At 49.0% G+C, this 22,537-nt stretch overlaps 1 protein-coding gene across 4 annotated transcripts in view; it reads left to right on the top strand.

Moving 5' to 3' along the window:
• Positions 1–464: 464 nt before the first annotated feature.
• The window catches only part of LOC147093059 (uncharacterized), a 106,599-nt gene continuing 84,526 nt past the window's right edge, over positions 465–22,537 (top strand). Inside the window, exons 1-3 of one of the 4 annotated variants that reach the window (XR_015074674.1) lie at positions 470–754; positions 931–1,095; positions 21,087–21,549. The gene's annotated coding sequence lies outside the window, so the exon portion shown is untranslated. Of the gene's footprint in view, positions 854–930; positions 1,096–21,086; positions 21,550–22,537 lie in introns of those variants that run through there. The other 3 variants (XM_085974249.1, XM_085974248.1, XR_015074675.1) reach the window with 3 other exon arrangements.

Raw genomic sequence — 22,537 nt, 5'->3', positions numbered from 1 at the left:
CGCAGTGCCGCTCCCCTGCCCTCCGGCGCAGGCGCAGGACCGCTCCCTCACCCCCCGCGCAGGCGCAGTGCCGCTCCCTTGCTCCCTCCCGCGCAGGTGCAGTGCCGCGCCCCTGCCCTCCGGCGCAGGCGCAGTGGCGCTCCCTTTCTTCCTCTCCCGCGCAGGCGCAGTGCCGCTCCCCTGCCCTCCGGCGCAGGCGCAGTGCCGCTCCCTTTCTTCCACTCCCGCGCAGGTGCAATGCCGCTCCCCTGCCCTCCGGCGCAGGCGCAGTGCCGCTCCCTTGCTTCCTCTCCCGCGCAGGCGCAGTGCCGCTCCTCTGCCTTTCGGCGCAGGCGCAGTGCCGCTCCCCTGCCCTCCGGCGCAGGCGCAGTGCTGCTCCCCTGCCCTCCGGCACAGGCGCAGTGACGCTCCCCTGCACTCCTGCGCAGGCGCAGTGCCGCACCCCAGCACTCCGGCGCAGGCGCAGTGCCGCTCCCCTGCCCTCCGGCGCAGGCGCAGTGCCGCTCCCCTGCTGTGTGCCGGGCCGGGCGGCGCGGGTTGATCGGTGCGTGAGGGTCAGACACAGGCTGGTTGCCCGGGTTACAGGGCCCGTTCTGTGACTGAGGGAACTCGGCCCGACAGCGGCTACTCAGCCCCGAGTTTGGATCACAGCGAGGGAGGGTCACTGCTCCGGGCAGCAACTCCGCACAGAAAATGGCGCATTTCCGCCTAGAGCTGTGAGAATGGGGGAGTCTCAGGAGGCCGGAAATTTACTGTGAGCAAAATCTCCAAACTAAACACACAGCCCCGCAACTGGGGATCTGAGCAAAGGCACAAATTCAAACAAATGCTCCGCCTTCACATTGGATTATTAGTAAGCAGATTAAAAGTCTACATTACATTATTTCACGCTTTCAATATTGTTCTTATTTTCTGCTTTGCCACAATTAGACCTCCCGGTGAATGATGGTGTGATTGACGAAGGTGATCACCTCGAAGTAAACAGGGATTGTCGACTGAGGAACAACAGCCGGTTAACCAGCACAGGATTGTGAGCACCAACCGGAGAGAACCCTTCTGATTCAAAGAGCTTTCAGAGATTGACTGTGGAACAAGGTAAGAGAGAGTCCCATTGACTCAGATACACACTGGTCCTGGAGATAGACTGGGGAGCAAGGTAAGAGAAAGTCCCATTGACTCAGATACACACTGGTCCTGTAGATGGACGGGGGAGAAAGGTCAGAGAGAGTCCCATTGACTCAGGTACACACTGGTCCTGGAGATGGACTGGGGAGAAAGGTCAGAGAGAGTCCCATTGACTCAGATACACACTGGTCCTGGAGATGGACTGGGGAGAAAGGTCAGAGAGAGTCCCATTGACTCAGATACACACTGGTCCTGGAGATGGAACGGGGACAAAGGTCAGAGAGAGTCCCATTGACTCAGGTACACACTGGTCCTGGAGATGGACTGGGGAGCAAGGTAAGAGAAAGTCCCATTGACTCAGATACACACTGGTCCTGGAGATGGACTGGGGAGAAAGGTCAGAGAGAGTCCCATTGACTCAGATACACACTGGTCCTGGAGATGGACTGGGGAGAAAGGTCAGAGAGAGTCCCATTGACTCAGATACACACTGGTCCTGGTGATGGACTGGCGAGAAAGGTCAGAGAGTCCCATTGACTCAGATACACACTGGTCCTGGAGATGGACTGGCGAGAAAGGTCAGAGAGAGTCCTATTCTGATCTGAACCTAGACTCACGTCCACTTCCCTGCCCTCTCCCCGTAACCTCTAATTCCCTTATCTGCTAGGAAAATGTCTATCTCCGTTTTAAATTTATTTAATGTCGCAGCTTCCACAGCTCTCTGAGGTAGCAAATTCCATAGATTTACCACCCTCTCAGTGAAGGAGTTTCTCCTCATCTCAGTTTTGAAAGGGCAGCCCCTTATTCTAAGATTATGCCCCCTAGTTCTAATCTCACCCATCAGTGGAAACATCCTCACTGCATCCACCCGATCAAGCCCCCTCACAATCTTATATGTTTCGATAAGTTCGCCTCTCATTCTTCTCAACTCCAATGAGTAGAGGCCCAACCTACTCAACCTTTCCTCATAAGTCAACCCCCTCATCTCCGGAATCAACCGAGTGAACCTTCTCTGAACCGCCTCAAGGGCAAGTATATCTTTTCTTAAATATGGAAACCAAAACTGCACGCAGTATTCCAGGTGTGGCCTCACCAATACCCTGTATAACTGCAGCAAGACTTCCCTGTTTTTATACTCCATCCCCCTTGCAATAAAAGCCAAGATTCCATTGGCCTTCCTGATCACCTGCTGTACCTGCATACTAACTTTTTGTGTTTCATGCACCAGGACCCCCAGATCCCTTTGTACTGTAGTACTTTGCAGTTTCTCTCCATTTAGATAATAACTTGCTCTTTGATTTTTTTCTGCCAAAGTGCATAACCTCACACTTTCCAACATTATATTGCATCTGCCAAATCTCTGCCCACTCACTTAGCCTGTCTATGTCCTTTTGCAAGTTTTTTATGTCCGCCTCACTCACTGCTTTCCCTCCCATCTTTGTATTGTCGGCAAACTTGGATATGTTGCACTCGGTCCCTTCCTCCAAATCGTTAATATAGATTGTAAAGAGTTGGGGTCCCAGCACTGACCCCTGCAGAACACCACTAGTTACTGATTGCCAGCCCGAGAATGAACCATTTATCCCAACTCTTTGTTTTCTGTTAGATAGCCAATCTTCCACCCATGCCAGTATATTACCCCCAATCCCGTGATTTTTTATCTTGATCAGTAATCTTTTGTGTGGAACCTTGTCAAATGCCTTTTGGAAGTCCAAATACACTACATCCGCTGGTTCCCCTTTATCCACCCTGTATGTTACATCCTCAAAGAATTCGAGCAAATTTGTCAAACATGACTTCCCCTTCGTAAAACCATGCTGACTCTGTCCTATTAAATTATGTTTATCCAAATGCTCTGTTACTGTTTCCTTAATAATGGACTCCAACATTTTGCCAACCACAGATGTTAGGCTAACTGGTCTATAGTTTCCAGCTTTTTGTCTACTTCCCTTCTTGAATAAGGGTGTTACATTAGCAGTTTTCCAATCTGCCGGGACCTTTCCTGAGTCCAGGGAGTTCTGGAAAATGATCACCAATGCATCCACAATCCCTACCGCCACTTCTCTCAAGACCCTAGGATGTAGGCCATCAGGTCCGGGGGATTTATCCGCCTTAAGTCCCATTATTTTACTGAGTACCATCTCCTTAGTGATTTTAATCGTGTTTAGTTCCTGCCCCCCCATTGCCCCCTGTTTGTCCAGTGTTGGGATATTTTTAGTGTCCTCTACTGTTAAGACTGATACAAAATATTTGTTTAGTGTCTTTGCCATCTCCATGTTCCCCATCACTAGTTTCCCGGTCCCATCCTCTAAGGGACCAACGTTCACTTTAGCCACCCTTTTTCTTTTTATATAGCTGTAGAAACTCTTGCTATCTGTTTTTATATTTTTTGCTAGTTTACTTTCATAATCTATCTTCCCTTTCTTAATTAATCTTCTAGTTATTGTTTGCTGGCTTTTAAATGCTTCCCAATCTTCTATCCTCCCACTAGATTTGGCTACTTTATATGCCCTTGTTTTCAGTCGGATACTATCCTTTATTACTTTACTAAGCCACGGATGGCTGTCTTTTCTTTTACTCCCCTTTTTCCTCAGTGGAATATATTTATCTTGAAAGATGTGAAATGTCTCCTTGAATGTAGACCACTGCTCTTGTGCCGTCTTACACTTTAATCTGTTTTCCCAGTCCACTTTAGTCAATTCTACTCTCATACCTTCATAGTCTCCTTTATTTAAGCTTAGCACGCTGGTTTGAGTTCCAACTCTCTCACCCTCAAACTGAATTTGGAATTCAACCATATTATGGTCACTCAGTCCAAGGGGATCCTTTACTAGGACATTTTTTATTAATCCTGTCTCATTACACAGGACCCGATCTAAGATTGCCTGCCCCCTGGTTGGTTCAGTTACATACTGCTCAAGGAACCCGTCCCTAATACACTCTATGAACTCTTCCTCAATGCTGCCATGCCCAATTTGATTAGTCCAGTCAATATGAAAGTTAAAATCCCCCATGATTATAGCTGTTCCCTTATTACAAGCCCCAACTATTTCCTGATTTATACTCCGACCAGCAGAGTTGCAACTGTTAGGAGGCCTATAGACTACGCCCACTAGTGACTTTTTCCTCTTATTATTCCTTATCTCCACCCAAACTGTTTCACTATCCTGATCCTTTGACCCAATATCATTTCTGACTATTGCAGTGATTCCATCCTTGATTAACATAGCAACCCCACCTCCCTTTCCTTCCTGTCTGTCCTTCCTAATTGTCAAATACCCTTGTATGTTTAGTTCCCAGTCATGATTATCTTGCAGCCATGTTTCCGTAATGGCCACCAGATCATACCCATGTGTAGTTATTTGCACCGTCAACTCATCAATTTTGTTACGAATGCTGCATGCATTCAGATAAAGAACTTTCAAATATGTTTTCTGACAATTTATTCCTGCTTTTACCCCTTTTACTACTTTACCTTTATCATTATTCATTCTGTCCCTTCCTGACATGCTCTGGTTTTTAATTCCCCCACTGCTACCTTGCTCTATTGCCTTCTCCGCTGTCATTTTTATTTTTCGCTCTCTTGAAACCTCCCCCCCACTAATTAGTTTAAAGCCCTCTCTACAGCCCTAGTTATTCGATTCGCCAGGATTCTAGTCCCAGCACTGGCCAAGTGAAGTCCATCCCAACGGAACAGCTGTCTCCTGTCCCAGTACTGATGCCAGTGTCCCAGGAAGCAAAACCCATTTCTCCCACACCAGTCTTTGAGCCACGCATTTAACTCTCTAATTTTATTTACCCTAGCCAAATTTGCACGTGGCTCAGGTAGTAATCCAGAGATTATTACCCTTGTGGTTCTGCTTTTTAATTTGGCCCCTAGCTGCTCAAACTCCCTCAGCAGAACCTCCTTCCTTGTCCTATCTATGTCGTTGGTGCCAACATGGACCACGACAACTGGATCCTCCCCCCTCCCACTCCAAGTTTCTCTCTAGCCCAGAGGAGATGTCCTTAACCCTGGCACCGGGCAGGCAACACAGCCTTCAGGACTCTCGCTCTCGGCTGCAAAGAACTCTATCTATCCCCCTAACGATACTATCCCCTACCACTACAACATTTCTTTTAACTCCCCCCACTTGAATGGCCCCCGGCTCCACGGTGCTGTGGCCAGGTTGCTCATCCTCCCCGCAGTCCCTGTTCCCATCCTCACAGGGAGTAAGAGCCTCAAACCTGTTGGACAAGAGCAAGGGCTGCGGCTCCTCCAACACTACCTCCTGGATCCCCGTACCTGCCTCACTTCTAGTCCCTGGCCACGGACTACATCTGAATTAATTAATCTAATTGATGTGACTACCTCCTGATACACAGAGTCCAGGTAACTCTCCCCCTCCCTGATATGTCTCAGTGTTTGAAGCTCGGACTCCAGCTCTTCAACACGGAGCCGGAATTCCTCGAGCAGCCAACACTTACTGCAAATGTGATCACCGTGAGCATCAATGGTGTCCACCAGCTCCCACATATTGCAGCAGCAACACATCACCTGATCTCCCATTCTATGTAATTAATTACGTTTATTAATATTATTTTTAAATACCCTCTGCTCTGATTCTAGATGATGAATATCGCACCTTAGAAACTATAAATCAGAGTTTAAGCTTAAAAAAAAAGAGAAATACCTACCAACCAATCACTTACCCGCTTTCTGATGACGTCACACTTGGATTAATTTTTACCTCTCTCCTTCCCTCCGAGTTCGGAGACTGGTTGGCCTTACCTGGTCTCTGGGGCCTTTTATAGCCCCGCTCTGCCGCTCGAGATTCCCGCCGATGCTGTGAGGCCTTACCTGGTCTCTGGGGCCTTTTATAGCCCCGCTCTGCCGCTCGAGATTCCCGCCGATGCTGTGAGGCCTTACCTGGTCTCTGGGGCCTTTTATAGCCCCGCTCTGCCGCTCGAGATTCCCGCCGACGCTGTGAGGCCTTAGCTGGTCTCTGGGGCCTTTTATAGCCCCGCTCTGCCGCTCGAGATTCCCGCCGACACTGTGAGGCCTTACCTGGTCTCTGGGGCCTTTTATAGCCCCGCTCTGCCGCTCGAGATTCCCGCCGACACTGTGAGGCCTTACCTGGTCTCTGGGGCCTTTTATAGCCCCGCTCTGCCGCTCGAGATTCCCGCCGACACTGTGAGGCCTTACCTGGTCTCTGGGGCCTTTTATAGCCCCGCTCTGCCGCTCGAGATTCCCGCCGACGCTGTGAGGCCTTACCTGGTTGTTAAAACCGGGTTTTCCTGGTATTCGTCTTGAGTTCCGTAGTACGAAGAATGATTTCAGGCTCGAGGGTTCGGAGAGTTAAAACAACATTTTATTACTTCCAACTGTTCGCAGTGGTCACACAGTATATTGAGGTCTTTTACAGTACATTCGTGTCCCGAGAGTCACACCGGGTTAAGCACGTGTTGCCAGCATTTACGTCCCCGGGAGGTGTCTGACTCTCTTGATGATCCACACGTCTTCTGGCTAAGAGCGAATACCGGTAGGGAAGCCCCTTTTATAGAGTGGGACAAGGGTCATTACATCACTTCCCTGGCAACAAGCGTTCTCCAATGGGGATCACTTAAGCCCTTTCAGTTTGGCCATGATCTGGTCTTCAGTCTGGCGGGCAAGTCCTGACTTGTCTCACTGCTGCATATGCCTTCCTGAAGTACCGGATCATGATTGGGCACCGCACAATAGCTAGTCAATCATCTTCTAGCTAGCAGTTAAGCCCTTTCAGTGACCTTTATTGCTCGTTAACACTTGGCCGCAGGCTGGGGCAGGTGTCTCTCTTTTCTGCTAGCTTTGCACTTTGCAAAGCTGGGGCTGCTCTTTAATCTAATCTAGACTTTCCTTGTGCGAAGCCATTTTTGTAAGCCAATTCATCGTACATTTTATTCACATTTCCACATGGTCTCTGGGGCCTTTTATAGCCCCGCTCTGCCGCTCGAGATTCCCGCTGACGCTGTGAGGCCATACCTGGGTCTCTGGGGCCTTTTATAGCCCCGCTCTGCCGCTCGAGATTCCCGCCGACACTGTGAGGCTTTACCTGGTCTCTGGGGCCTTTTATAGCCCCGCTCTGCCGCTCAATTTCCCGCCGACGCTGTGAGGCTTTACCTGGTCTCTGGGGCCTTTTATAGCCCCGCTCTGCCGCTCGAGTTTCCCGCCGACGCTGTGATACACACTGGTCCTGGAGATGGACTGGGGAGAAAGGTCAGAGAGAGTCCCATTGACTCAGATACACACTGGTCCTGGAGATGAACTGGGGAGAAAGGTCAGAGAGAGTCCCATTGACTCAGATACGCACTGGTCCTGGAGATGGACTGGGGAGAAAGGTCAGAGAGAGTCCCATTGACTCAGATACACACTGGTCCTGGAGATGGACTGGGGAGAAAGGTCAGAGAGAGTCCCATTGACTCAGATACACACTGGTCCTGGAGATGGACTGGGGAGAAAGGTCAGAGAGAGTCCCATTGACTCAGATACACACTGGTCCTGGAGATGGACTGGGGAGAAAGGTCAGAGAGAGTCCCATTGACTCAGATACACACTGGTCCTGGAGATGGACTGGGGAGAAAGGTCAGAGAGAGTCCCATTGACTCAGATACACACTGGACCTGGAGATGGACTGGGGAGAAAGGTCAGAGAGAGTCCCATTGACTCAGATACACACTGGTCCTGGAGATGGACTGGGGAGAAAGGTCAGAGAGAGTCCCATTGACTCAGATACACACTGGTCCTGGAGATGGACTGGGGAGAAAGGTCAGAGAGTCCCATTGACTCAGATACACACTGGTCCTGGAGATGGACTGGGGAGAAAGGTCAGAGAGAGTCCTGTTGACTCAGATACACACTGGTCCTGGAGATGGACTGGGGAGAAAGGTCAGAGAGAGTCCCATTGACTCAGATACACACTGGTCCTGGAGATGGACTGAGGAGAAAGGTCAGAGAGAGTCCCATTGACTCAGATACACACTGGACCTGGAGATGGACTGGGGAGAAAGGTCAGAGAGAGTCCCATTGACTCAGATACACACTGGTCCTGGAGATGGACTGGGGAGAAAGGTCAGAGAGAGTCCCATTGACTCAGATACTGGGATAGTCAGAGTCTGAAAGGCTTAGAGGGTGCAGTATTCTTAAAGTGCATCCAGGAGAGCTTTTTGAGCCAGCATGTAGAAAGTCCTACAAGAGAGGGGGCGGTACTGGATCTAATTCTCGGGAATGTGGCCGGCCAAGTGGAAGAAGTGTTAGTAGGTGAGCACTTTGGTGACAGTGACCATAATTCAGTGAGATTTAAGGTAGTCATGGAAAAGGACAGAGATGGACCGGAAATAAAGGTTCTAAATTGGGGGAAGGCCGATTTTAATAGGATAAGGCAGGATCTGGCCAAAGTGGACTGGGATCAGCTACTTGTAGGAAAATCCGCATCGGAGCAATGGGAGTCTTTCAGAAGGGAAATTGAGATCGTACAATGGCAACATGTTCCCGTAAAGGTCAAGGGTGGGCCCAAAAACCCCAGGGAACCTTGGATGTCAAGGGATATACGAGAATGGATTCGGAAAAAAAGGAGGGCTTTTGGCAGATACAAAAGGCTAAAGACAGAGGAAGCCCTAGAGGAGTATAAAAAGTGCAGGGGGATACTTAAAAAAGAAATTAGGAGAGCGAGGAGGGGCCATGAAATAACACTGGCGAGCAAAATCAAGGAAAATCCTAAGGTGTTTTATAAGTATATTAAGGGTAAGAGGATAACTAGGGAAAGAGTAGGGCCCATTAGGGACCAAAGTGGCAATCTGTGTGTGGAGCCGGAAGATGTAGGTGGGGTTCTAAATGAATTTTTTGCATCTGTTTTCACTATGGAGAAGGACGATGTAAACATAGATATAGGGCAGGGGGACTGTGATATACTCGAACATATTAGCATCGAGAAGGAGGAGGTATTGGCGGTTTTAGCAGGCTTAAAAGTGGATAAATCCCCAGGCCCGGACGAGATGTATCTCAGGCTGCTGTGTGAGGCAAAAGAGGAGATTGCAGGGGCTCTAACACAAATTTTCAGAACCTCTCTGGCCACAGGGGATGTGCCGGAGGACTGGAGAACAGCTAATGTAGTACCATTATTCAAGAAGGGTAGTAGGAATAAACCAGGGAACTACAGGCCAGTGAGCCTAACATCAGTGGTAGGGAAATTATTGGAAAAAATTCTGAGGGACAAAACTAGTCTCCACTTGGAGAGGCAAGGATTAATCAGGGATAGTCAGCATAGCTTTGTCAAGGGAAGATCATGTCTGACTAATTTGATTGAATTTTTTGAAGGGGTGACTAGGTGTGTGGATGAGGGTAGTGCAGTGGATGTGGTATACATGGATTTCAGTAAGGCTTTCGATAAAGTCCCGCATAGGAGACTGGTCAAGAAGGTAAGAGCCCATGGAATCCAGGGTGCCTTGGCACATTGGATACAAAACTGGCTGAGTGGCAGAAGGCAGAGGGTGATGGTCGAAGGTTGTTTTTGTGACTGGAAGCCTGTGTCCAGTGGGGTACCGCAGGGATCGGTGCTGGGTCCCTTGCTGTTTGTGGTCTACATTAATCATTTAGATGTGAATGTAAAAGGTATGATCAGTAAGTTCGCAGATGACACGAAAATTGGTGGGGTGGTAAATAGCGAGGAGGGTAGCCTCAGTCTGCAGGACGATATAAATGGGTTGGTCAGATGGGCGGAACAGTGGCAAATGGAATTTAACCCTGAAAAGTGTGAGGTGATGCACTTTGGAGGGACTAACAAGGTAAGGGAATACACAATGAATGGTAAGCTCCTAGGTAAGACGGAGGGTCAGAGGGTCAAGGATATCACTGAACGGCTGCAGGGCATTCTGAAGGGGGAGGGTGAACAGGCAGAGGTCGTGGTTCACATTGGGACCAATGACATGGGTAGGAAGAGGGATGAGGTCCTGCAGCAAGAATTTAGGGAGCTAGGTAGCAGATTAAAGAGCAGGACCTCAAAGGTTGTAATCTCTGGATTACTCCTGGTGCCACGTGCTAGTGAGTATAGGAATAGGAGGATAGAGCAGATGAATGCGTGGCTAAAGAGTTGGTGCAAGAGGGAGGGCTTTAGTTTCCTGGATCACTGGCTCTGTTTCTGGGGAAGGTGGGACTTGTACAAGTCAGACGGGTTGCACCTGAACCAGAGCGGGACAAATATCCTTGCGGGGAGGTTTGCTAGCACTGTTGTGGGGGGTTTAAACTAACCTGGCAGGGGGATGGGATACAGAGTGGAGCTACAATAGGGGGTGATGTACAGCCAAATATAGAGGAAAAAACAAGTCAGCTTGGAAGGAAGGGCAAATATGTAACGGCACAAGGGAGTAGGGCAAGGCTGGATGGCATTTATTTTAATGCAAGGAGTCTTGTGAATAAGGTGGATGAACTGAAGGTGTTGATTAACACATGGGAGTATGATATTGTTGCTATCACGGAGACATGGTTGAGGGAGGGGCAAGACTGGCAGCTCAATATTCCGGGGTATAGAATCTTCAGGCGAGACAGAGGGGGTGGTAAAAGAGGAGGGGGTGTCGCAATATTAATTAAGGAGTCAATTACTGCTATAAGGAGGGATGATATATTAGCAGGTTCCTCTAATGAGGCCATATGGGTGGAACTTAAAAACAAAAAGGGGGCAAGCACTTTGCTGGGAGTGTACTATAGGCCCCCAAACAGTCAGGGGGAAATAGAGGAACAGATATGTAGGCAAATCTCACAGAAATGTGCAAATAATAGGGTAATAATAGTGGGGGATTTCAACTTCCCCAATATTAACTGGGATAGTCAGAGTGTGAAAGGCTTAGAGGGTGCAGAATTCTTAAAGTGCATCCAAGAGAGCTTTTTGAGCCAGCATGTAGAAAGTCCGATAGCAAAATACTGCAGATGTTGGAAATCCGAAATAACAACAGAAAATGCTGGAAAAACTCAGCAGGTCAGGCAACATCCGTGGAGAGAAATTTGAGTTGACGTTTCGGGTTGGACCCTTCTTCAAAACTGGAAAGAAAAGAAACTAGATCGAAGGCAGGGCTGCGATCGGACAAAAGAATAAAAGAAACAAAAGAAGTAAAAGAGATTAGAAGCTAGATGAGATGGTAATAGGCTGGGATTAGGTGTAAAGTGTACTGGCAGGGCAAAAGATAGCTGCCAGGTGTGAGAGAGAAACAAAAGGAAAGGGGGTGGGGGGGAAAGGAGTGGAACAATTACAAGAGAAAATGAAATGGGGGCCGAGCTTATGATCTGAAATTGTTGAACTCGATATTGAGTCCGGAAGGCTGCAGACTGCCTAATCGGAAGATGAGGTGCTGTTCCTCTACATTGGGGAGACCAAACGCAGATTGGGTGACCGCTTTGCGGAACACCTCCGTTCAGTCCGTAAGGGTGACCCCGGGCTTCCGGTCGCCTGTCATTTTAATTCACCGCTCCATTCCCACTCGGACCTCACCGTCCTTGGCCTCTTGTATTGTTCCACGGAAGCTCAACGTAAACTCGAGGAACAGCATTTCATCTTCCGATTAGGCAGTCTGCAGCCTTCCGGACTCAATATCGAGTTCAACAATTTCAGATCATAAGCTCGGCCCCCATTTCATTTTCTCTTGTAATTGTTGCACTCCTTTCCCCCCCACCCCCTTTCCTTTTGTTTCTCTCTCACACCTGGCAGCTATCTTTTGCCCTGCCAGTACACTTTACACCTAATCCCAGCCTATTACCATCTCATCTAGCTTCTAATCTCTTTTACTTCTTTTGTTTCTTTTATTCTTTTGTCCGATCGCAGCCCTGCCTTCGATCTAGTTTCTTTTCTTTCCAGTTTTGAAGAAGGGTCCAACCCGAAACGTCAACTCAAATTTCTCTCCACGGATGTTGCCTGACCTGCTGAGTTTTTCCAGCATTTTCTGTTGTTATGTAGAAAGTCCTACAAGAGAGGGGGCAGTACTGGACCTAATTCTAGGGAATGTGGCCGGCCAAGTGGAAGAAGTGTTAGTAGGAGAGCACTTTGGTGACAGTGACCATAATTCGGTGAGATTTAAGGTAGTCATGGAAAAGGACAGAGATGGACCGGAAATAAAGGTTCTAAATTGGGGGAAGGCCGATTTTAATAGGATAAGGCAGGATCTGGCCAAAGTGGACTGGGATCAGCTACTTGTAGGAAAATCCGCATCGAAGCAATGGGAGTCTTTCAGAAGGGAAATTGAGATCGTACAATGGCAACATGTTCCCGTAAAGGTCAAGGGTGGGTCCAAAAACCCCAGGGAACCTTGGATGTCAAGGGATATACGGGAATGGATTAGGAAAAAAAGGAGGGCTTTTGGCAGAGACAAAGGACTAAAGACAGAGGAAGCCCTAGAGGAGTATAAAAAGTGCAGGGGGATACTTAAAAAAGAAATTAGGAGAGCGAGGAGGGGCCATGAAATAACACTGGCGAGCAAAATCAAGGAAAATCCTACGGTGTTTTATGTATATTAAGGGTAAGAGGATAACTAGGGAAAGAGTAGGGCCCATTAGGGACCAAAGTGGCAATCTGTGTGTGGAGCCGGAAGATGTAGGTGGGGTTCTAAATGAATTTTTTGCATCTGTTTTCACTATGGAGAAGGACGATGTAAACATAGAAATAGGGCAGGGGGACTGTGATATACTCGAACATATTAGCATCGAGAGGGAGGAGGTATTGGCGGTTCTAGCAGGCTTAAAAGTGGATAAATCCCCAGGCCCGGATGAGATGTATCCCAGGCTGCTGTGTGAGGCAAAAGAGGAGATTGCAGGGGCTCTAACACAAATTTTCAGAACCTCTCTGGCCACAGGGGATGTGCCAGAGGACTGGAGAACAGCTAATGTAGTACCATTATTCAAGAAGGGTAGTAGGGATAAACCAGTGAACTACAGGCCAGTGAGCCTAACATCAGTGGTAGGGAAATTATTGGAAAAAATTCTGAGGGACAAAATTAGTCTCCACTTGGAGAGGCAAGAATTAATCAGGGATAGTCAGCATGGCTTTGTCAATGGAAGATCATGTCTGACTAATTTGATTGAATTTTTTTGAGGGGGTGACTAGGTGTGTGGATGAGGGTAGTGCAGTGGATGTGGCTTAGTGGCAGAAGGCAGAGGGTGATGGTCGAAGGTTGTTTTTGTGACTGGAAGCCTGTGTCCAGTGGGGTACCGCAGGGATCGGTGCTGGGTCCTGTAGTGTATGTACCCGTCTACCTTTAAGAGAACTATTGTATGTAACCGTTCACCTTTAAGAGAACTACTTTAGGTGTGGCACTACTTGTTTGGCTTCTGTATACTGTAATACCGACAGTGACCACACCGGGTGGTTGGAGTCTGGAACTGACTGCCTGAAAGGGTTGTGGAGGCAGAAACCCTCACAACATTTAAGAAGCATTTGGATGTGCACTTGAAATGCCATAGCATACAAGGCTACGGGCCAAATGCTGGAATATGGGATTAGATTAGACAGGGCTTGATGGCCGGCGCGGACACGATGGGCCGAAGGGCCTCTATCCGTGCTGTATTACTCTATGACTCTATAAGTGCTGTGGCAGGTTTTATTGGGCAGATTCGCCCTGACCTTCGAATAGTAAAGTCCTGTTGTATGTTACTCCTGAAGTCTGTGTCGTAATTAACTGCACAAACCACAGACTTTACAGTGGCGACGAGTCCGATCGTACCCTGCGGCAACAATACTTCCAAAGCAACTAAAGAGCGTCGAAAAGAGGCAACCGCCCTCGTCGTTCTGCTGGGAGAAAACCTCGAGGCTGCAGCAATAGAAAGGAGGAAGACTTTAGCGACAAAAACTTCCATCAGCAACAGGCACTGACTGTCCCTTCTGCCACGGTGCGGAGTGAGCCGATCAGCAAGAAGCAAGGCGGCCACGGTGACTGTGAGTAAGGGAAAGTGAAAAGAATAGCCGGAGGATAAGGGCTGTGCACTCGACCACGGTCGAGGGGGGAAGGAGCCGGACAATAAAAAAAAAGTCGGGTCCAACGGCGTCGTGAGACAGCTAGTCCGCGACCGGCGGGGAAAAGCTGGGCAGTGACCGAAGCCACGAAGCGCTGCGACCGGGAGCGTAGGCGCGGGAAGAGAGAAACTCAGCCGCAGCCGGGGAGGGAAGCACCGGACTGCGAGAGGGCTGGGAGGCGCGATTGGGAGCCGAGCAAGCGGGAGAGGCAGAGCCGACCAAGAGAGACAGCGCGAGAGCCAGTCCAGCGGCTGAACTGTCCTCCGTCAACGGGGTGTACCCAGCGCCGGTAGAGCCGAGCGAGCGGGAGAGAGACAGAGCCGAGCAAGGGGAACTGTGCGAGAGCCAGCCCAGCGGCTGAACCTGTTCGCCGTCAACGGGGTACCCAGAGCCGGTTGCCCTGCCAGGAAAAAAAAAAGGGGAAAGCCTTGAAGCCGACGCGCTGGCTGTGAACCTGAAAGCCAGCGGCCGTCGCCCGTGGGGAAAGTGTACCCCTCCCGCCAGGGAAGAAACGCGGGAAGCCGCCATTAGGCGGGGAAGAAGACAGAAGCGGGAAACCGCCATTGAAGTGGGCGGGGAGAGGAAATAAGAGCGGGAAACCGCCATCTTAGAAAAAAAAAATAATAATTTAAAGAAATACTTGTATTGTTCCCAAGGAGAGGAAGATGCCTAAGCGTGGTAACATCAACGATTTTAATTCTGAGATAGAAGACTGGGCCACGTACGTGGAACGCATTGAGATACATTGTAAGGCTAATAAAATAGCAAATGATGAAAAAGCTTTAACCTTACTTAACACAATGGGTGCGAACACATTCGGGTTATTGAAGCATCTTCTATCACCAGCTAAACCGGCGGATCAGTCTTTCACGAATATTGTTGCTGTCCTGAAGGATCATTTTAACCCCGAACCACTGATGTTAGTGGAACGATCAAAATTTTATGCGAGAACGCAACGGAAAGAGGAAAGCAACGCGGAGTACCTGATTGAACTGCGCAGGCTAGCGAAAGACTGTCAGTTTAGGGACAACCTGGAAGAGGCACTGAGAGACAAATTCGTGTGCGGAATGTTGAAGGAAGAAACACAAAAACGACTGCTCGAAGAGAACGATCTTACACTTGATAAGGCTGTCCTTATTGCAGCATCGAACGAAGCCGCAGTGAAAGGAACTGCGGAAATGCAGCTAAAGGCAGCGGCACTCAGGGTGCAACAAATTACTTCGGGTACAACAAAATGCTATCGTTGTGGGAAGACAACACACGACCAGAACCAATGCTGGTTTAAAAACCAAGAATGTAGGAAATGTGGCAAGCTCGGTCACATAGCTAAGGTATGCCGGTCAGGAAAGAAGACCAACAATAATGAGTCACCACAAAAGTGGTACAGAAAGGTACAGGAGGTGACTAGGAAGAGTCCGGAGGAACAGAAGTCGGACTCACACTCCAACTGCAAAGGACTGGATAGTCTGAGAATTCACAATGTGAGTAACGAAGCTGACCGACAAACTATCTGGATCACACTACAGATTACAAAAGTCCAAGTGAAAATGGAAGTGGACACCGGATCGGCGCTGACGGTCATGAATAAGCATGACTATAAAAAGTTATTCAAGCATATTCCCCTACGGGATACGGAACTAGTACTGCAGATATACACGGGGCACAAATTATTCCCCATCGGAAAGATAGAAGTCAAGGTGAGATACAAGGACAAAGAGCACCAAAGGATGGACCTGTATGTGTTGCCTGAGGGAGGTCCACCACTTCTGAGACGGGAGTGGATCCGGAAAATAAAGATAGACTGGCATTCACTAAACACCATGACGGTGGATTCCGGAAAGGAAGAGGTCAAACCTGAACGGTTGTCCAGAATATTGGACGAAGCTAAAGAGGTATTCCAGCAAGGACTGGGAACACTGCGAGGAATTAAAGCAAAGGTTAAGATTGCAGAACATGCAAGCCCAAAATTTTTCAAAGCCAGATCGGTCCCTTACACCATACGACCAGCTGTGGAGGCAGAACTGGAAGAACTTGAACGATCAGGGGTACTGTCAAAAGTGGACTGGAGTGAGTGGGCCACGCCCATTGTTCCCGTCATGAAGTCTTCAAGTAATAAGCCAGGGGGACCAGGGAAGGTCCGCATCTGCGGAGACTTCAAGATCACAGTGAATCCGGTGCTGCACACGGTACAATACCCGCTTCCGCGGATTGAAGATATCTTTGCTTCGTTTGCTGGAGGGAAACACTTCACCAAGATAGACCTGGCTCAGGCATACTTACAAATGGAAGTCGAGGAAGAGTCACGCCAGTACCTCACCATCAACACACACAGAGGCTTGTATCGTTATAATAGACTGGTTTTTGGGGTAGCTTCGGCTCCAGCAATTTGGCAGAGGGCCATGGAGCAGGTATTACAAGGAATTCCAAGCACGCAGTGCTACTTAGACGATATCCTGATTACGGGAGAAGACGAGGAAGAACACCTCACAAATTTGAAACTGGTGCTCACCAGGTTGAAGGAATATGGCCTTCGAGTCAATCGCAAGAAGTGTGAGTTTTTCCAAAAACGGATCTCGTACTGCGGCCATGTCATTGACCGAGAGGGGCTGCACAAGTCACCTGACAAGATAGAAGCTGTCGTGAAGGCCCCCGCTCCAGAAAACGTATCACAGTTAAGATCATTCTTGGGGTTGATTAATTATTATCACAAGTTTCTGCCAAATCTATCCACGGTGCTGCATCCGCTGAATGCTCTGTTGCGGAAAGAAATACCATGGAAGTGGAGTGAGGAATGTAAAAAGGCTTTTCGCAGAAGCAAGGAGTTGATTACCTCTGAAGAAGTGTTGGCTCATTTCAATCCAACGTTACCCCTTCGTCTAGCTTGTGATGCTTCCCCTTATGGAATTGGAGCAGTACTTTCACACAAGTTACCAAATGGCTCGGAAAGGCCAGTGGCATTCGCGTCCCGATCATTGACCTCCGCGGAGCGAAATTATGCTCAAATAGATAGGGAGGCCCTCAGCCTTGTGTGGAGCGTGAAGAAATTCAATCATTACCTGCAAGGTAAGAAGTTCACATTACTGACAGACCACCAGCCGTTGGTGTCCATATTCAACCCAAACAAGGCCGTTTCCACCATGACAGCACAAAGGTTACAAAGGTGGTCCGTGTTACTTGGGGCACACCAATATGACATCGAATACAAAAGGTCCAAACAGCATGGAAATGCTGATGGGTTATCGCGCTTGCCATTGCCGATAGTAGAAGAAGCGACTACATTGGACCCGGTAGAGATGTTCCACTCATCCATAGTGGAGTGTCTACCAATAACAAATTCGATGATCGAAAATGAAACAAGAAATGACCCGACTCTTTCACGAGTCTATGATTTAACGGTGGAGGGATGGCCAGCACAGGGCGAATCAACGCTGCAAGCATTTTCACAGAGGAAAGAACAGCTGTCAGTGTGTCGAGGAACCCTGATGTGTGGATCTAGAGTGGTGATTCCACCCAAACTTCAAAAGAAGGTGTTAAAGGAGCTGCACGAGGGACATCTGGGTGGAGTGAAGATGAAGAACCTAGCAAGAGCGTTTGTATGGTGGCCAGGCATTGATGGAGACATCGAAGAAATCACTAAGAACTGCCTAGGATGTCAGAAGGTTCAGAACGCGCCACCACAGGCTCCTCTGCATCCATGGGAGTGGCCCTCATCTCCTTGGCAAAGGGTACACATCGACTTTGCTGGTCCATTTATGGACTCAATGTTCCTAATAGCGGTGGATGCACACTCCAAGTGGCCGGAGGTAATAAAGATGACCACCACCACCACAGAAAAAACCATCACAGTGTTAAGGACTATGTTTGCTAGGAATGGCCTGCCGGAACAGATCTGTTCTGATAATGGACCGCAATTTGTGTCCGAAGAATTCAAGAAATTCTTAAAGAGCAATGGGGTTAAGCACTACACGTCAGCCCCATACCATCCCGCCTCCAATGGATTGGCTGAAAGGTTTGTCCAGACCTTCAAGAAGGCCATAAAGGCCATGGGTAATGAAGACATTAACTTACAACATAAGGTGGATAGCTTCTTGTTGGCGTACAGGAATGCAACACATGCGGTCACAAATCAAACTCCCGCCATGATGTTTTTTAATAGACGACTAAGATGCCGGCTGGATTTGCTCAAGCCAAACGTCAGAAGGGACGTAGAGAACCGGCAATTCCAGGGCATGAATGAAAGGGCCACTAGATCTTTTCAGATAGGTCAACAAGTTTTGGCCCGGGACTACCGTACCGAGAAATGGCAGCCTGGAACTATTGGAAAAAGGCTAGGCCCGTTGATGTATACGGTGGACCTTGGGGACAGTATAATAAGGCGCCATGTTGACCAGATCATAGGGTCAGCCACAAATGGCCAGCCTACTTCACCACCTTACCCGGTTACTGTTGAAACAGAGATACCCAGAACACCTACCTCCGATCTGGTAATACTGGATTCAGAGGAACCTGACACTGTCTTTCAAGCCGAATCGACTTTGCCAGAAGCACCTACTACCCCGCCGGGAATGACGACACCACTGAGGCGTTATCCGGACAGAGTCCGGAAACCTCCAGAGAGACTGAATCTGTGAACTGTCTTGCATAAAGTTGTATATATGTTATAATGTATGTTTAATGGGAAATCAGTATGTTGTAAGCTAAAAAGGGAGGATTGTAGTGTATGTACCCGTCTACCTTTAAGAGAACTATTGTATGTAACCGTTCACCTTTAAGAGAACTACTTTAGGTGTGGCACTACTTGTTTGGCTTCTGTATACTGTAATACCGACAGTGACCACACCGGTGCTGTGGCAGGTTTTATTGGGCAGATTCGCCCTGACCTTCGAATAGTAAAGTCCTGTTGTATGTTACTCCTGAAGTCTGTGTCGTAATTAACTGCACAAACCACAGACTTTACAGGTCCCTTGCTGTTTGTGGTCTACATTAATGATTTGGATGTGAATGTAAAAGGCATGATAAGTAAGTTTGCAGATGACACGAAAATTGGTGGGGTGGTAAACCACTGTTTGTATTCCACTGTGTACATGCCTGTACATGCCTCGGCTGACTCCTCCCACAAATCCTGGTGTAAAGGTGACTGCTCCGCAGCCCCTTTGTATTCTGGACCGGTCGACCACTCGAGGCACACCTTCATTCTCTTGTTAATAAAAGCCTGTTAATTACTCGCTTAATCTCAGTCTTTTGAGTTATTGATAGCGCATCAGGTGCTAAATAGCGAGGAGGGTAGTCTCAGTCTGCAGGACGATATAGATGGGTTGGTCAGATGGGCGGAACAGTGGCAAATGGAATTTAACCCGGAAAAGTGCGAGGTGATGCACTTTGGAGGGACTAACAAGGCAAGGGAATACACAATGAATGTTAAGACCCTAGGTAAGGCGGAGGGTCAGAGGGACCTTGGTGTGCATGTACATAGATCCCTGAAGGCAGCAGAACAGGTGGATAAGGTGGTTAAAAAGGCATATGGGATACTTGCCTTCATTAGCCGAGGCATAGAATATAAGAGCAGGGAGGTTATGATGGAGCTGTATAAAACGCTAGTTAGGCCACAGCTGGAATACTGTGTGCAGTTCTGGTCGCAACACTATAGGAAGGATGTGATTGCTTTGGAGAGGGTGCAGAGGAGATTCACCAGGATGTTACCTGGGCTGGAGCGCTTCAGCTATGAAGAGAGACTGGACAGGCTGGGTTTGTTTTCCTTGGAGCAGAGAAGGCTGAGGGGGGACCTGATTGAGGTGTACAAAATTATGAGGGGCATAGATAGGGTAGATAGAAAGGAGCTTTTTCCCTTAGTAGAGGGGTCAATAACAAGGGGGCATAGATTCAAGGTAAGGGGCAGGAGGTTTAGAGGGGATTTGAGGAAGAAATTTTTCACCCAGAGGGTGGTTGGAATCTGGAACTCACTGTCTGAAAGGATGGTAGAGGCAGAAACCCTCGCAACATTCAAGAAGCATTTGGATGAGCACTTGAAATGCCAGAGCATACAAGGCTACGGACCAAACGCTGGAAAATGGGATTAGGTTAGACAGGGCTTGATGGCCGGCACCGACGCGATGGGCCGAAGGGCCTCTTTCCGTGCTGTATAACTCTATGACTCTATGACTACAGTTCATTCTATGACACCCACAAGTCGTGTACTCAAACGGATCAAGCTTGGGGTTTGATGTGGTAGAAGGCGAACGAGATGAGAATGGAAATAATCTCGAGTAAGAAAAGGCCCAAAAATTAAACAGTCTGGAACAGAACATCAATTCGTCTTCTCTTATCATGGAGAAATCAAATATTTGACACTTTGTGTTTGAAACAAAGCTTATTTATTCACTGAAATAACAACAGAAAATGCTGGAAATACTCAGCAGGCCAGGCAGCATCCGTGGAGAGAGAAACAGAGTTAACGTTTCAGGTCTGGGACCCTTCATCAGAACTGGAAAAAGCTGGAGATGTAACAGATATTACGAAGGTAAGAGGCAGGAAAGTTATCCTGGGTGGATCTGAAACACGAAGGGTGGAAGTTCAGTTGGAATCCACGTGGAATAAGTTGGAACCGGAGACAGTTGCTGAGGAAAGAGATGTGGCTGTGAAACCGAGTCTTGGAAAATGTTGCAAATGGGGATGGCAAAATCATACAGCATGAAAAATGGGAGTAAGGGTTAAAGTCTGAAATTGTTGAACTCAATGTTGAGTCCAGAAGGCTGTAAAGTGCCTAATCGAAAGATGAGGTGCTGTTCCTCGAGCTTTATTTATTCACTATTTAAACAGAATATTAATCTCCAGCGCAGATACAGGGGTTATTAAGATCAGCAGAAACAAACCATGACTACTAGAATGAACATGGTTCAGTCCTCAATCTGATCACAGTAAATCATGTTCCATTCACTAATCTGGTCTTTTACCCAGCATTCCCTGCAGTGGACCACGTGCCGCACCCAGACTACAAGAGCCCAGCGCGCAGGCGCGGGGGGGGCTGGTATATTGAGCATGCGCAGTGCGTTACTGGAGATGGAGAGGAGCTGAAGCCGGGAGGGCGATGGTGCAGCGGGTAAGAATCGCGACGGAGGGAGTAATGGACCGGTAGGTGGGTGGGGAGGCTTCATAAACAACTCGTGCAGGAGGCAAGCCCCCGAATAATAACCTGAAGATCCCGTGTTTGCAGTTGGGGGGATTTCTTCCCCTTACAGGCCCAGGTTAACGGCAGCCATCTTTGTAAAGGAGGACGGAAAGTTTCAGTGCGACGTCACCCTGTGCCTGAGACAAAGAGCCATCTTTGTAAAGGAGAGTGGAAAGTTCCAGTGCGACGTCACCCTGTGCCTGAGACAAAGAGCCATCTTTGTAAAGGAGAGCGGAAAGTTCCAGTGCGACGTCACCCTGTGCCTGAGACAATAAGCCATCTTTGTAAAGGAGGGCGGAAAGTTTCAGTGCGACGTCACCCTGTGCCTGAGACAATAAGCCATCTTTGTAAAGGAGGGCGGAAAGTTTCAGTGCGACGTCACCCTGTGCCTGAGACAAAGAGCCATCTTTGTAAAGGAGAGCGGAAAGTTTCAGTGCGACGTCACCCTGTGCCTGAGCCAAAGAGCCTTGTGTCCAATGCGGGGAATAAAGGCCCACAGCCTCCCCTGGCCCCGGGCCCTGAACAAGGGACTGGAGAAACTCGCTGCCCTGCGGATCAGACAATCAGCCGGCGCTAGTCCCGCCCCTCGGACTCCCCGATTGGTTGGAGGACACGCCGCCGGCTCGCTCCTCCAGCCCCGCCCCGCTCGCTCCCTATTGGTGGGAAGCTGCCGTCAATCAGGCCGCGGGCCCGGGTGACGTGTCCCCGAGGAGATCACGTGCACCGTCCAAGTGCCGCCGCTCGGTCCGGGGCCTCGCAGACTCTCAGGTTTTTCTATTTCTCTCGATTCTCTCCCGATCCACCCCGCGCCATTCTCCACCCAATCGGAGCGGAGAAAACTCACTTCGCGTCACCGATCGCGACTCTGGAACCGACACCAAGGCCTTTCCCCGGAATGGCCCCGCGCCGACTCCGTCCGGCAGGATCCGAGTGCGCAGGTGCAGCTCCGAGTGGGGGACGGGGGTTGGTCTCCTCTGGGCATGCGCGGTTGTTACCCTTGGTGACCGGGAGGGGTCGCTGTGCCGGACTCGGCCCAAACCGCTGCTCCCTGTGCGCATGCGCGGACTCTCGGCTGTCAATCCAGCAACCGCCAGAAGAGGTCGCTGGTGAGACCAGTGAAGGAAGAAAGACTTGCATTTATATAGCGCCTTTCACCACCACTGGACGTCCCAAAGTACTTTACAGCTAATGAAGTACTTTTGCAGTGTAGTCACTGTTGTAATGTAGGAAATGTGGCAGT

This window comes from Somniosus microcephalus, unplaced genomic scaffold (assembly GCF_052327205.1).
Source record: "Somniosus microcephalus isolate GS21.2 unplaced genomic scaffold, FLI_Smic_1.0 unresolved_chr1, whole genome shotgun sequence".
Taxonomy (NCBI): Eukaryota; Metazoa; Chordata; class Chondrichthyes; order Squaliformes; family Somniosidae; genus Somniosus; species Somniosus microcephalus.
The sequence above is the reverse complement of the archived record's forward strand: the minus strand, read 5'-3'. Positions and strand labels throughout refer to the sequence as shown.